Source organism: Giraffa tippelskirchi, chromosome 8, assembly GCF_054371585.1.
Source record: "Giraffa tippelskirchi isolate mGirTip1 chromosome 8, T2T-mGirTip1v1.2.pri, whole genome shotgun sequence".
Lineage (NCBI taxonomy): Eukaryota > Metazoa > Chordata > Mammalia > Artiodactyla > Giraffidae > Giraffa > Giraffa tippelskirchi.
This window is the reverse complement of record NC_137282.1, coordinates 11,085,813-11,099,711: the sequence shown is the minus strand read 5'-3', so window position 1 is coordinate 11,099,711 and position 13,899 is coordinate 11,085,813. Positions and strand designations below refer to the sequence as shown.

General features: G+C 45.4%; 1 long non-coding RNA gene across 1 annotated transcript in view; it reads right to left on the bottom strand.

The window, feature by feature from the left end:
• Positions 1-1,951: 1,951 nt before the first annotated feature.
• Positions 1,952-13,899, bottom strand: part of LOC145518885 (uncharacterized) — a 39,350-nt gene continuing 27,402 nt past the window's right edge. The window contains exons 3-5 of the long non-coding RNA XR_014063413.1: positions 10,061-10,136; positions 2,821-3,161; positions 1,952-2,155 (exon numbers count right to left, since the gene is read on the bottom strand). This is a non-coding gene — a long non-coding RNA (uncharacterized LOC145518885). The remainder of the gene's footprint in view (positions 2,156-2,820; positions 3,162-10,060; positions 10,137-13,899) is intronic.

Here is a 13,899-nt window from a genome sequence, read left to right as displayed (position 1 = left end):
TGACTGAGTGACTGAGTGTACACATACATACAACTACATATATAGTCTAAATAAAGCTTTTTGAAATCCACTGTGTGACCCTCAATCAAAATACAGATAACAAGGATTCAAAAACCTTCTTGTTCTTCTGATATAAGGATCTGAGAATTGTGATGTCTATAGTTTCCAGAACTGAAGCTAATCATTTAGTCAACATAGACGTAAACTAGTTTTATGACCTATACTTTTCTTGGCTAACCATGACTGTCATATGGATACATAAAATAAAACATTTCAAAGATTTTATTCAACTCATTAGTTAATGAGGGAAACAGTAAAATGTTACAAACGGTTCAAAGGAGAGCTCAAAGAGCCTAGACATATAGAGAGAATAAGGAATTCTGAACTAAACTTAGGAATAGATGCAAAACAGGTGTAGCCACAAGGCAATAGTCAATTGCACGACACAGACACGTTTCTCCGGACAGGGGTCACTTCCATTAGTGTCAGTTTTCAACAGGTTTTACAGTTGGAAGGAACTGGAGGGTGAAAGGTGGAGACAACAGAGCTGGGGAGTTGATCTGAGCACTTACAAATCTGTTTTTACCTGTTTACTCTTTCACAATCTTTTTCTGACAGAAGTCAGTATGACAAGGGACTTCCCTGGTGGTCCAGCGGCTGAGACTCCGTTCTCCCAATGCAGAGGGCCCAGATTCGATCCCTTGTCAGCGCAGTAGACCCCACGTGCCACAACTAAAGACCCTGCGTGCCTCAAAGAAGATTGAAGACCCGGCACGGTCAAATTAACGAATATTTTTTTAAAAAGGCAGTACTATCATGTGTCCATAAAAATATATTTTTTATAGATTGAAGACGTCCTTGAGGACATCCATACATTTCCAGACTTGATGGATTATTATCATGCCTGTTTCATAGATGAGGACTCTAGAAAAAGTCATCCCGCCCAAGGATCCACACCAGCCTGTGGCAGAGTCAGGGGTGAAACCCCAATGGGCTGGTGCAGCCTGTGAGCTCCACGCCTGTGGAGAGTGATGCTGGTCTATACCACCTGCTCCCTCAGGCAGGTCACCTGGGATTTGCACAGTCCCCACAGACCACTTCCTTCTCTCCCACTGGAGAGACGGCTTGATGCCTGACTTGGTTGTCACCTACGGAGTCTCCCTGACACTGGACAATGCTATGGACAGGATGGACTTCAATCTCAAATCCCTGACTAATAGAAAATCCGGTGTCCTCACCAGGCCACCAAGAACTCAACAGCAGTTTCCCTTCTTATGGTGAGCTTGGATCCATCTTCCTTCCTCCAGGGAATTCTTTACTTTAATTGAAGTCTAGTTGATTTACAATGCTGTGTTAATTACTGCTGTATAGCAAAGTGATTCAGTAATTCGTACATATGCATTCTTTTTTTACATTCTTTTTGGTTGTGGCTTGTCATAGAATATTGCATATAGTTTCCTGTGCTATACAGTAGGACCTCATTGTTAATCTATTCTATATATAACAGCTTATATCTGCTAACCCCAACTTCCCACTCCATCCCTCCGCCTTCCCCCTGCTCCTTGGCAACCACCAGTCCCTCCTCCAGTGAATTCTTATTCTTTAAATCTAATGACTGTTGCTATGTCTCTGTAGTTGCAGTGACTCAGATATGTACCTTAGCATCTTTTTTTGGAGGAGGTCCCACATTTCACCCCATGTGGGATCTTAATTCCCCAAGTAGGGACTGAACCCATGCAGTGGAAGCAGAGAGTCTTAACCATTGGACCACCAGGGAAGTCCTCTTTAAAATATTTTTAAAGAAATCTTCACCAAAGTAGTAGTAGTGATACAATAATAATGACATAGAAATCCTGTGGCTGTAGAGCAAGTTAACATCACAGGAATGAAATAACTTAAATGTAGTGGTCTGTGTGTGGGTTGGAAAAGAATTTCCAGACATGAGACAGAATGAGAGGGAAATAAAGTTTATTAGAGTTGGAGACACTGTTAGAACAGCGGGTCAGCTCAAGGGAGAACAGACGTTGAACAGGGGTCCTTGGTCCACTTTTATATCCAGAGTACAAGGGGTGGGATAGGGGTCTTGCGGGTCATTTGCTGATTGGATGAGGCACATATACTGGCTGGGGGGAAGAGTAAGGCAAATACCTTCTCCCTGTGGGGTAGGAGGGGAGACAGGTTATACTGCTCAGGAGGACCTGAAATCCCTTAATAGTTACAACATGGGGGAGGGAAGGATGGTAAGGGTTTGGTTTTCCCATTCCTGCATTCCAAGACCCTCCTTGGTTTTATCTGCTCTTTCGTCCTTGGGTCCCCACATTAAATACAAATGTTAGACATGCCTGGTACCTACTGAGTGTGTACGTGCTAGATATACCCATGCATTTATATACACAGTAAACCCCTCCATAGGAGATACACAGAATCTAAAATTTTCAGTCCCTCAAATGCAGGATTTGGATACAGGATCCAGGAATACAGAAGCAAGAAGCAAGGCTGTAACAAATTCAATAAAGATTCTTAAAATGGTCCCATCAAAAAAATCTTTTAAAAAATGTTTAAATAGTAAATGCTATGCTACATATCTTTCACCACAATTTATAAAGGAGAGCCTTACCCCAAGACTGGTTGAGAATGGGAGTTGGGCAGAGGATGAAGCCAAGTACCATTCTCTTACATCTAAATTCATTAACCAATGAAATGACTGGGGTGAGCTTGTCCCACCCATTGGCCGTGGTTCCCAAGGTCAAGCTGTGTCCTCTGATTCCATCCTATGACTGGGTACCATCCACTCAGCAGCGACTGATCACCCTGGCTTACCTGTGGATGGGGTCAATCGCCCATCCTGGGGTTAGCTCGTTCTCCAGGATGGAAGCGGCAACCTCAGGAACTTTCTAGTAAGATGGTACCAGGGAGACGGGCAGGGAGAACACAGGAGATGAAAGTGTCCTTCTGTCTTCTGAGGTTGTGTCACCCCTTCCCCCGGAGAAAATAAGAACCTGAGCCCAGCCCAACGTGGAAGTGCTCAACACTAGTGAACTGCACACTTTAAAATGGTTACAATGAGGACTTCCCAGGTGGTCCAGTAGTGAAGACTTTGCCTTCCAAGGAAGGGGTGTGAATGCCTGGTTGGGGAGCTAAAATTCCACATGCCTTATGGCCTAAAAACCAAAACACAAAACAGAAGCAAAGCTGTAACAAATCAATAAAGATTTTAAAAATAGTCCCATCAAAAAAATCTTTTAAAAAAATGGTTAAAATAATAAATGCTATGTTACATATATTTTACCACAATTGAAAGAATCTTAGCCCAATCCTGGTTGAGCATGGGAGTTGGGTAGAGGTGGAAGCCAAGTACCAATTCTCTTACATCTAAAGTTACTTTATTACTAAGCGCATCACGGTGAGTTTCATAAACAGGAGGGTCAGTGAGCCAGCTCTGGAGTCCCTACTTAAGCCATTTGCACAGACCACACACCACCATTCCACCTCTTGCTCTACCTATTTCCAACAACAATAACAAACAAAACGACCACATTCCTTCCTCTTTATTATGCACAATGATTCAATAATGCTTCCATTGGCTCTGTCTTTTCAGGCTGTGTCCCATCTTTTAAAACCTAAATGTCTCTTCAAGGTATTTTCCTAAACAAAAACAATTCCCTCCTTCAGAGGGATTCCTGCAAAGGAGTTAAAAAAAAAAATCTCTATATTGAAAGATGACCACAAATATGCTCTTATCTATATTTTCAAAATACTTTCAAAGTTTACTGTTCTTAGTATCCATTAGGAAGAGATTACTTGGAAAAGGTCAGTTTTCATTCCAATCCCAAAGAAAGGCAATGCCAAGGAATACTTATGCAAAGATGGGCTCAATAGAGGACAGAAATGGTAGGGACCGAACAGAAGCACAAGACATTAAGAAGAGGGGGCAAGAATACACAGAAGAACTATACAAAAAAGATCTTCACGACCCAGATAATCACAATGGTGTGATCACTCACCTAGAGCCAGATATCCTGGAATGCAAAGTCAAGTGGGCCTTAGGAAGCATCACTACGAACAAAGCTAGTGGAGGTGATGGAATTCCAGTTGAGCTATTTCAAATCTTAAAAGATGATGCTATGAAAGTGCTACACACAATAGGCCAACAAATTTGGAAAACTCAGCAGTGGCCACAGTGCTGGAAAAGGTCAGTTTTCATCCCAATCCCAAAGAAAAGCAATGCCAAAGAATGCTCAAACTACCGCATAATTGCACTCATCTCACATGCTAGCAAAGTAATGCTCAAAATTCTCCAAGCCAGGCTTCAACAGCTTGTGAACCGTGAACTTCCAGATATTCAAGCTGGATTTAGAAAAAGCAGAGGAACCAGAGATCAAATTGCCAACATGCACTAAATCATCAAAAAAGTAAGAGAGTTCCAAAAAAAAACATCTATTTCTGCTTTATTGACTATGCCAAAGCCTTTGACTGTGTGGATCACAGCAAACTGTGGAAAATTCTTCAAGAGATGGGAATACCAGACTATCTGATCTGCCTCTTGAGAAATCTGTATGCAGGTCACGAAGCAAGAATTAGAACTGAACATGGAACAACAGACTGGTTCCAAATAGGGAATGGAGTACGTCTAGGCTGTATATTGTCACCCTGCTTGTTTAACTTATATGCAGAGTACATCATGAGAAATGCTGGGCTGGAGGAAGTGCAAGCTGGAATCAAGATTGCCGGGAAAATTATCAATAACCTCAGTTATGCAGATGACACCACCCTTATGGCAGAAAGTGAAGTAGAACTAAAGAGCCTCTTGATGAAAGTGAAAGAAGAGAGTGTAAAAGTTGGCTTACAGCTCAACATTCAGAAAACTAAGATCATGGCATCTGGTCCCATAATTTCATGGCAAATAGATGGGGAAACAGTGGAAACAGTGTCAGACTTTATTTTTGGGGACTTCAAAATCACTGCAGATGGTGACTGCAGCCATGAAATAAAAAGACGCTTGCTCCTTGGAAGAAAAGTTATGGCCAACCTAGACAGCATATTAAAAAGCAGAGACATTACTTTGCCAACAAAGGTCTGTCTAGTCAAAGCTATGATTTTTCCAGTAGTCGTGTATGGATGTGAGAGATGGGCCAAAAAGAAAGCTGAGCGCCAAAGTATTGATGCTTTTGAACTGTGGTGTTGGAGAAGACTCTTGAGAGTCCCTTGGACTGCAAGGGGATCCAATCAGTCCATCCTAAAGGTAATCAGTCCTAGGTGTTCATTGGAAGGACTGATGTTGAAGCTGAAACTCCAATACTTTGACCACCTGACGTGAGGAACAGACTCATTGGAAAAGACCCTGATGCTGGGAAAGATTGAAGGAGGGAGGAGAAGGGGACGACAGAGGATGAGATGGTTGGATGGCATCACTGACTCAATGGACATGAGTTTGAGCCAGCTCCGGGAGTTGGTGATGGACAGGGAGGCCTGGCGTGCTGCAGTCCATGGGGTCGCAAAGAGTCGGACATGACTGAGGGACTGAAGTGAACTGAACTGACTTAGAATATTATGCCCTTGGATATGTACTTATCCAGAAGCACTGTTTTAATTTTCTAATTCTACACATGTGTTAGATTATAATCATTCTCGAGGTTCAGGAGTATTGTTTACGAGCTCTCTCTGCACAACCTGCTGCTGCTGCTGCTAAGTCGCTTCAGTCGTGCCCAACTCTGTGCGACCCCATAGACGGCAGCTCACCGGACTCCGCTGTTCCTGGGATTCTCCAGGCTAGAACACTGGAGTGGGTTGCCATTTCCTGACAAATGCTAGTTGGGTGCAGTCAACTAAAGAGACTTGTCTCCCGAGCCTCCTTCCTGGAGTTGGTATCAAAGAGCACTTCTGGAATTGGCAGTAAGTGTCTCTCCTCTGTCCTCACTGTACTGGCTTCTGACCCTAGGTAGAAAATGTTGGCCCAGTTGTGATTTGATAGAGAACAAAATCCAGGAGGAACCATGATTCAGCCTCTACCGCTCCAAACTTAGAATGGAATGCTTAGTTTCCTAAACCTTCAAAGTTATCTGGTTAACCTTCTCACCCCTTTTGTTTGCAAAAGTGAGACCGGGAGGGGCCACTACTGCTATTGAATGTCAAAGGACCACCTCAGTTAACTCCTCAAATTAGTACTTCTGGTTTTAATGGTGCAGAAAAGATCCAAGCCCAGAAAATCAAGGAAGAAAACTGACCTGGTGAGTCTGGATTCACTGAACTTCAAAATCTACAGTCTTGCAAGGAGAGTGCTGAATTTGGAACCGGACTGAACAACTTAAGATGCCAGTGTAATGTTGGAAGAAAATGACTAGGCAAAAATTCCCCTTCATGGAACTTATCGATCAAAGACATCTCACTTTCTGCTGATCAGGAGACATCATTGCCAGAGGGCAGAGCGCTTGGCTTTGACCCAGTCCCTTTTCCCTGTTTTACAGATGTGTGATGTGGGCAACCAGGGGACGTGTCCAAGGCACATGATGACTCTGTGACTATGACAGGACTGTTGCCAATGACTGGTATACTTTCCACTCACCAGCTTACCTAATGTATAGACGAAAAAGGAGAGATGATGTCTCTAAGTTTTAAAGAGAAGTTGCTTGGGTTTTGTTGGTTGTTCGTTTAATTGAAATATAGTTGATTTATAATACTGTCTTATTTGAGAAGAAGTGGCTTGCTATTTTATAATTGTATTGTAGTCTGAGTGAATGGCACCCTCTGGAGTTGTGACCAGTCCCTAAGAGGTAGATGGAGCTTTCCTGCTGGTCCAGTGGCTGAAACTCTGCCCTCAATGCAGGGTGCTTGGGTTTGAGCCCTAGTCAGGGAACTAGATCCCAAGTGACGCAACTATAAAGACCCTGAAAGGCGCAAAGAAAATTGAAGATTCCGCATGCCTTGAATGGGATCCCGTACAGCTTTATATATACATATACACACACACACATATATATGTGTGTATGTGTGTTAGTCACCTAGTCATGTCTGACTCTTTGAGATCCCATGGACTGTAGCCCACCAGGCTTTTCTGTCCATGGAATTCTCCAAGTAAGAATACTGGAGCGGGTTACCATGCCCTCCTCCAGGGAATCTTCCCAACCCAGGGGTCAAACCCAGGTCTTCGGCATTGCAAGCAGATTCTTTACTGTCTGAGCCACTAGGGAAGCCTTCATATTCATACACATATATATAAACTGAGAGATATCACTGACTCATGGACGTGAGTTTGAGCAAACTGCTGGAGTTGGTGATGGGCAGGGAGGCCTGGCGTGCTGGAGTCCACAGGGTCGCAAAGAGGTGGACACGACTGAGTGACTGAACTGAACTGAAACTGAGAGGTAGAGTCTGTAGAGGGAAAATTTCACCAAATTAGGCCAAACTTTCAACGGCGATGTTGGAAAACAAGACTGGAGGAGACGTTACCTTTGTGGGCCTCTTACGAAGAGCGATGGTGTTTGCGGCTGAAGAAGAGGATGTGATTTGCCTGCTTTTCTGGTTGTGACTGCCAGCCTCCAGTCAGTCTCATAATTAGAAAACTGCTCCCCGTTTGCATGGTCCTGGGGCTTGTCCTCCCTCTCACGCTAAGCCTGTCCTGTGGGTCCCAAGGCCCCTTCTGAGGGCAGCTCTGGCCTCCGCAGACTGTATCTGCATGAACAGTGATGGTCCCTCTCCTTCCTGACCTGGGCTGGCTTCACTGCTCCTAGTGGGTGCAGCTTTGGCTGCGGCCCAGGGGAGATAACCCTGAGATGTGGAAATTCCAGAAAGTGGGGGAAATATTTTCACCAGCAATAGAATTAGTTTGAGTTCAAGAAATGGGGAAGTGGGTGCGTGAGAGAGAGTTGAGCTGCGGGTAGCAAAGGGAACAGAAGAGGAATCAGTCTGACTGGCCGCTTGAAAGAAGCTCCAAATGTGAAAATAATTTGCCGTGGAATGTTTACACAAAAACTAATCTAAAGAAGAAAAACTTACACACCAGAATCGAAATGTCACTTGTTCCCAGAGGGAATGAGCTCAGAAGTTAAAAGGAGGGGGGAGTCTCTCCAACTATTAAATGTTGTTTTTTTTTTTAAGGCTCCTTTGGGTTTACATTGGTTCCAGGAAGAACAGAGGCTCCCGTCTCATGGGAGGTATCTCTGCAGATGCAGAGAGGAAGCCTGAAAAGCTCCGTGTTCAGAACAGGGTGGCTGGTGCTGAGGGCAGAGAGGTCAGCTGGAGACATCCTGTCGATGGTGGTTTCAGCCAATAAATTCAGCCAGATTTTGAGATCAAACGTTTGGAGCTAGAGAAACTTCCCCCGGGGCTTCTTTTGTTTATCATACTTTCCTGGCCATTGGAGTTCACAGAGAGTGATATGAGAGAGAGAACTCACCAAGTAGATCCCAGTTTGCAAAGGCACAGTCGTAGGAATGGAGAACAGCCATGGGGTCAGTGTGAAAGAGTCTCACGGAAAGCAGAGTGGGCATTCTTCACAGGTGCGGCCTGAGCTGGGGTGGAAGTTGAAAATACAGCTGCCTGGATGCAGGCAGCTAGCTGGGCACCAGAGGAGAGAAGGGAACCGGGCCTCCTGGTCTTGTTCATTTTTCTGTTATTATTATTATTTGGCTACCCTGGGTCTTCACTGCAGCTCAAGGGTTTCTCTAGTTGTGGCCAGCAGACTTAGTTGTGGGTGAGACCTGAGTTCCCAGACCAGGAATTAAACCTGCGTCCCCCGTTTTGGGGGCTTCCCAGGTGGCGCTAGTGGTAAAGAACCCACCTGCTAATGCAGGAGACATAAGAGATGTGGGTTCGATCCCTGGGTTGGGAAGATCCCCTGGAGGAGGCATGGCAACCCACTCCAGTATTCTTGCCTGGAGAATCCCATGGACAGAGGAGCCTGGCGGGCTACAGTCCACAGAGTCACAAAGAGTCAGACAAGACTGAAGGAAGAGGGCACACACCGAGAAGCCGAGCTTTGGAAGGCAGATTCCTAACCAGGGACACCAAGGAAGTCCCTAGTCTAGTTCTAGTTTATAAACTTCGTCCTATGGCCTAGAAGTCAGCCTTAGAAGTATAAAGTTCAGTTCAATCATACAGTTGTGTCCGACTCTTCGTGACCCCATGGGTTGTAAGCATAAAAGTAGCTCCCAGAATGAAGTTGCTTCATGTACTAAGTGCAGAAAGAAACACCTGACGTCCCCAGACACCGCACAGAATCCAGACCTGCAAGCAACTTGTCACTATCTAAGGTCATCACATCAAAAGGGGATCAGGAAGATGCTGTCACCCAGCCTGAGAGAAGGGGAGCCTGACAACTGGGAGGCGTGAGCTAAGGGCCTGGGGAGACCTTCTAACTGGTGCAGTAATTTCAGGAGGCTCCGACTTCCCCTTCTGCAAAACCTCTGACTTCCTCCCCCTCTAAGACCAGGGCCTAAAGCTTCATTTGTTTGCTTCTGAACCCCCACTCCCCGCGCCCCCCTCCCGCACTTGTCCCTGTGCCTTAGGTAAGCAAGTGAAAGTCGCTCAGTTGTGTCTGAATCTGTGTGACCCCATGGACTGTAGCCCACCAAGCTACTTTGTCCATGGAATTCTCCAGGCAAGAATCCTGGAGTCCATAGCCATTCTCTTCTCCAAGGGATCTTTCCAACCCAGGGATCGAACCCTGGTCTACTGCATTGCAGGTAGATGCTTTGCTGTCTGAGCCACAATGTCTGGAGGAATTAATTTTACTACAGGGAACTTAAAGGGAACACTGATAAGTCCTCCCATCTCTCTCAATCTGGGTCTCCCCTCATCTTTACCTGCAAATGCACTTCCCTCCCCGACTTCCCCCTTGTTTTGTTGGAGTTTTTCCCCTCCACTGTTTTGTATCAAAAAGTCTCCAAGGTAATTACTGAAGTCTGTGTGTGATCTGCTACCCCTGAGGCCGCAGCAACTTCCATTCACTCAACAAACCTTCACCAAGGGCCTTCTGTGATTCAGGCGGTGTGCTAAGTGTTAGGGACTCAAAGGCCAGTCCTGGGGGCTTACTTGGTGGTCCAGTGGTTAAGACTTCACCTACCAGTGCAGGGGGCGTGTGTTCGATCCCTGGTCAGCGAGATAAGATCCCACATGCCTCATGGCCAAAAAACTGAAACCTGAAACAGAAGCAATGTCATAACACTTTCAATAAAGACTTTAAAATTGACCCACATCAAAGAAAAACCAAAAAACAAATCAGTCCTGGTCTCTCCATAGCCTAGTAGGGAGAGTCAAAGAGTAAAATATTAAGTACATCTTGTAACAAAGGACCTGTGCCCAGAGGAGGGGGCTACACAGGAGGCTAGCGTTGCTGGGAAATCTAGCAGGGGACAGCCCAGCAGGTAGGGTGCTGGGGAGAGGGGACCAGAAAGTTCACTCTGGGGAAGGATGGGGCTAGCAGATGTAAGCTTTTATATAGAGAGTGGATAAGCAACAAGGTCCAAAGGTGAAGCACAGGGAACTATAGTCAATATTCTGTGTTACGCCATAATGGAAAAAATATGATGGATGTATCACTGAATCAGTTTGCTGTACAGCAGTAATTAACACCATATTGTAAATCAACTGTATTTCAATTTTAAAAAATAATAATAAAAGAAAGTTCACTCTGAACTCAGCTTGTGCAGAGGAATGGGGTGAAAGAGGTCATTTCTGGGGACCATGGCAATCAGGCACGTCCAAGTTGAAGGCACAGGCAAGGGTCAAATTGTGAAGAGCTGCCCACCAAGCTGCAGTCTGGGCTTTTTATGCTAGAGGAAATGAGGAGCCATCGAAGGTTTTTTTGTTTTTCTTTCACTTTTTTTTCAATAATTTTTACTGGAGTGTAGTTGCTTTATAGTGCTGTGTTAGTTTCTGCTGTACAGCAAAGTAAATCAGCTATACACATACCTCTTTTTTGGATTTCCTTCACATTTAGGGCTTTCCTTATGGCTGTGTTGGTAAAGAATCTGCCTGCAATGCGGGAGACCTGGGTTCGATCCCTGGGCTGGGAAGATCCCCTGGAGAAGGGAAAGGCTATCCACTCCAATATTCTTACCTGGAGAATTCCACGGACTGTATAATCCGTGGGTTCACAAAGAGTCGGGCACAACTGAGCGACTTTCACAAGGTCACCGCAGAACATTGAGTCGAGTTCCCTGCGCTATACAGTAGGTTCTCATCAGTTTCTATTTTATACATAGTAATGTATATATGTCAATTCCAATCTCCCAGTTCATTCACCGCCCCCCCCCTTGGTATTCATGTTTGTTCTCTATGTCTGTGTCGCTATTTCTACTAGATGGACCTAGTGACTGTTACAGAGAGTGAAGTAAGTCAGAAAGAGAAAAATAAGCATCACACATTAACACATAGATGTGGAATCTAAACAAACATTGCCGGTGGTCTTATTTGCAAACCATTGAAGGTTTTTAAGCAGGAGACAGAGGCAGTCGGATTTCTGATTTGGAGAATCACACTGGCTGGAGTGAGGAGAATTGGTTCGTGGAGAGGTGAGCCTGCAGGCAAAGCAGCCTGGGATCCCCAGTGGTTTCTCGGCCACCTTTGTCCCACTTTGGCAAGTTCTAAGCTCTCAAGAAACTGACCCTCATGCAGAGATGGGCAGTGATTTCCGGCGCAACATTCTACAGAGGTCTCTCCCCACATGCATCTGTGGACAATTTCCTAGAATTTTTCTTCAGTCCTCAAGTTTCAGGGAAGAGAATCTGAGACATTCCTAACACACCTTTATGACAGTGGTTCTCAAAGTGTGGTCCCCAGACCAGCAGCAGTCACTCTGAGAACCCTAGAAAAGCACGTTTTTGAGCCTCACCCCATACCTACTCAACAGAAACACAAGCATCCCCCGCCCAGGGGGTTCCAACACAAGGCTAAAGTTTGAGGACCACCGCCCTGTGGTCTCGCATGGAGAGAGGCTCCAAGGGAAAACTGAACACCAGCCTCAGAAGATTCTCTTTTGTTTGTTGCTGTTTAAGGGAGAGAGAGAGAGAAAAAAAAAAAGTGTCTGCTAAGCAGGATAAAAGTCCATGTGGCAGATATGGAATTATAATAATCACCATTTATTTAATACAAATCTAGCAAATGATTTTGAAAGCCGGCTATGTGCACAGTACTCACTGGGCAGAGGGAGGATAAAGACTTAAAAAGACAGAAGGAAGACTTTCCTGGTGGTGCAGTGGTTAAGACTCTGAGCTGCCAATATGGGGGGAAGGGGAGCATGGGTTCGATCTCTGGTCAGGGAGCTAGGATCCTGCATGCTCTGCAGCGAGGTAAAAAATAAATGAATAAGTAAAAAATAAAATTAAAAAAATAAGTAAAAATGCACAGTGTTCTTGCCTGCCAAACTATCCAGGCATCATCATCAACAACATCATCATCTACGAAAAACCTTTTTTAAAGCTAATGATGATCACTTGTAATCCACATATGAGACCTCACAGGATTTACACTGTGCCCTAAGGTTGCTGCCCTCAGGTGATTTACTGTGGAGCTGGCGCAGAACTTGAACACAGGAAGCTGTCTCGGTCACCCGAGGCATCGGATAATCACTTGCTAAACTGATGAGACTACAACAAGCCTTGTCGGCTTGAGTCCTCCTCCAGCCTTGGTCATATGGCCTTCGTTCTCACTCCTTCCCCAAAGTCCTGCCTGGGTTGTTTTTTTTTCCTCTCTTTTTTTCTTAATCCAGATAATGACAATTCCATTCTCCACCACCTGCAAAGTCAGGCCTCCTTCCATCTTTCTTTTCTCTCCTAACAGCAGTTTTCTCATTGACTGTTCCAAGACCCCAAAGGAATTGTCAGGTCAAGCAGATGCTACCAGAGTTTCCCAGGAACTTGATTCACACTCTCCGAAGCCCATGAGCCCCAGTCCCCAGGCAGGAGCACTGGCCGCTCCTTTGGGGCTGTGAGTGTGCAAGTTGTAATAATGCTCAGTGTTCAGCCAGCCCTGGGAGCTCAGACCTCCTTGAGTCTGTCCCACAGAGGTGGCAGGAGCAGTCGTTTGGTGCCCCAACCCTGAGAACTCTGGCCTTCACCCTTGGATCTCTGGTTCTCCCCAGCGCTATCGTCTATCTCCCGGAGTGGGTATTGAGGATAAGGCAACCTGCTGCCCTAACGGACAACTCTAGGAAGGAGAGGAAAAGGCCAGTTCTATAAATAAAGGGGCTGCTCCAGGATGACGCGCTGTCCACCCCTCTCCCATCCCCTCACCCTTGTGACTGGCCCATTGCAGCAGCCTCACGCCAGGGATTAGTGCTATCACAAGGTCACGGTAGATAGCCGGGTCCATAAATACTTCTGGAGAGCGTTAGTCATTGAACAGGAGCCAGGAGGGGAAAGACCAAGGCGGGAGGGAGAGCTAGATGCCTGCTGGAGCCAGCTTGGAAATCAACTATAAAAACAGCAAAAAAAAAAAAAAAAGAGAGAGAGAAGCCTGGCTTTCCTCCAGAATGTAAAAATCCACGTACTTATTTTTTTAGGGGGTTAGCCTGAACCTCAGAACACAGTTCTGTCCCCTGAAGTTGGAAAAAGAAACTCGAGAGCTGGTGCCATTGGAAATTTCAGAATCTCTGGTTATAGCATCAGAACTGATGAAAAGTTCAAAGAAAGTGAATTTTTGGCACCTTTGCCAGGAGAGAATCTCAGAGAAGCAGAAAGAAACAGCAGGGTTCCTGGGCTGCTACAGCTGGGGAAGAGCTTACCATGCAGTCTCCTTGGATAAGCAAGGGCCACAGAGCAAGGTGGTCACTGCCAGAGGGGCTGCTCTGTGGGTTCTGGGTTCTGGGGACTCTTTAGGGTTTACACTCTGGGAGATACAGGCAGATAGAAATGGTGGAGAAATGTAATCGAGAGAGGTAAAGCTCCACGTGGGAGCAATTTG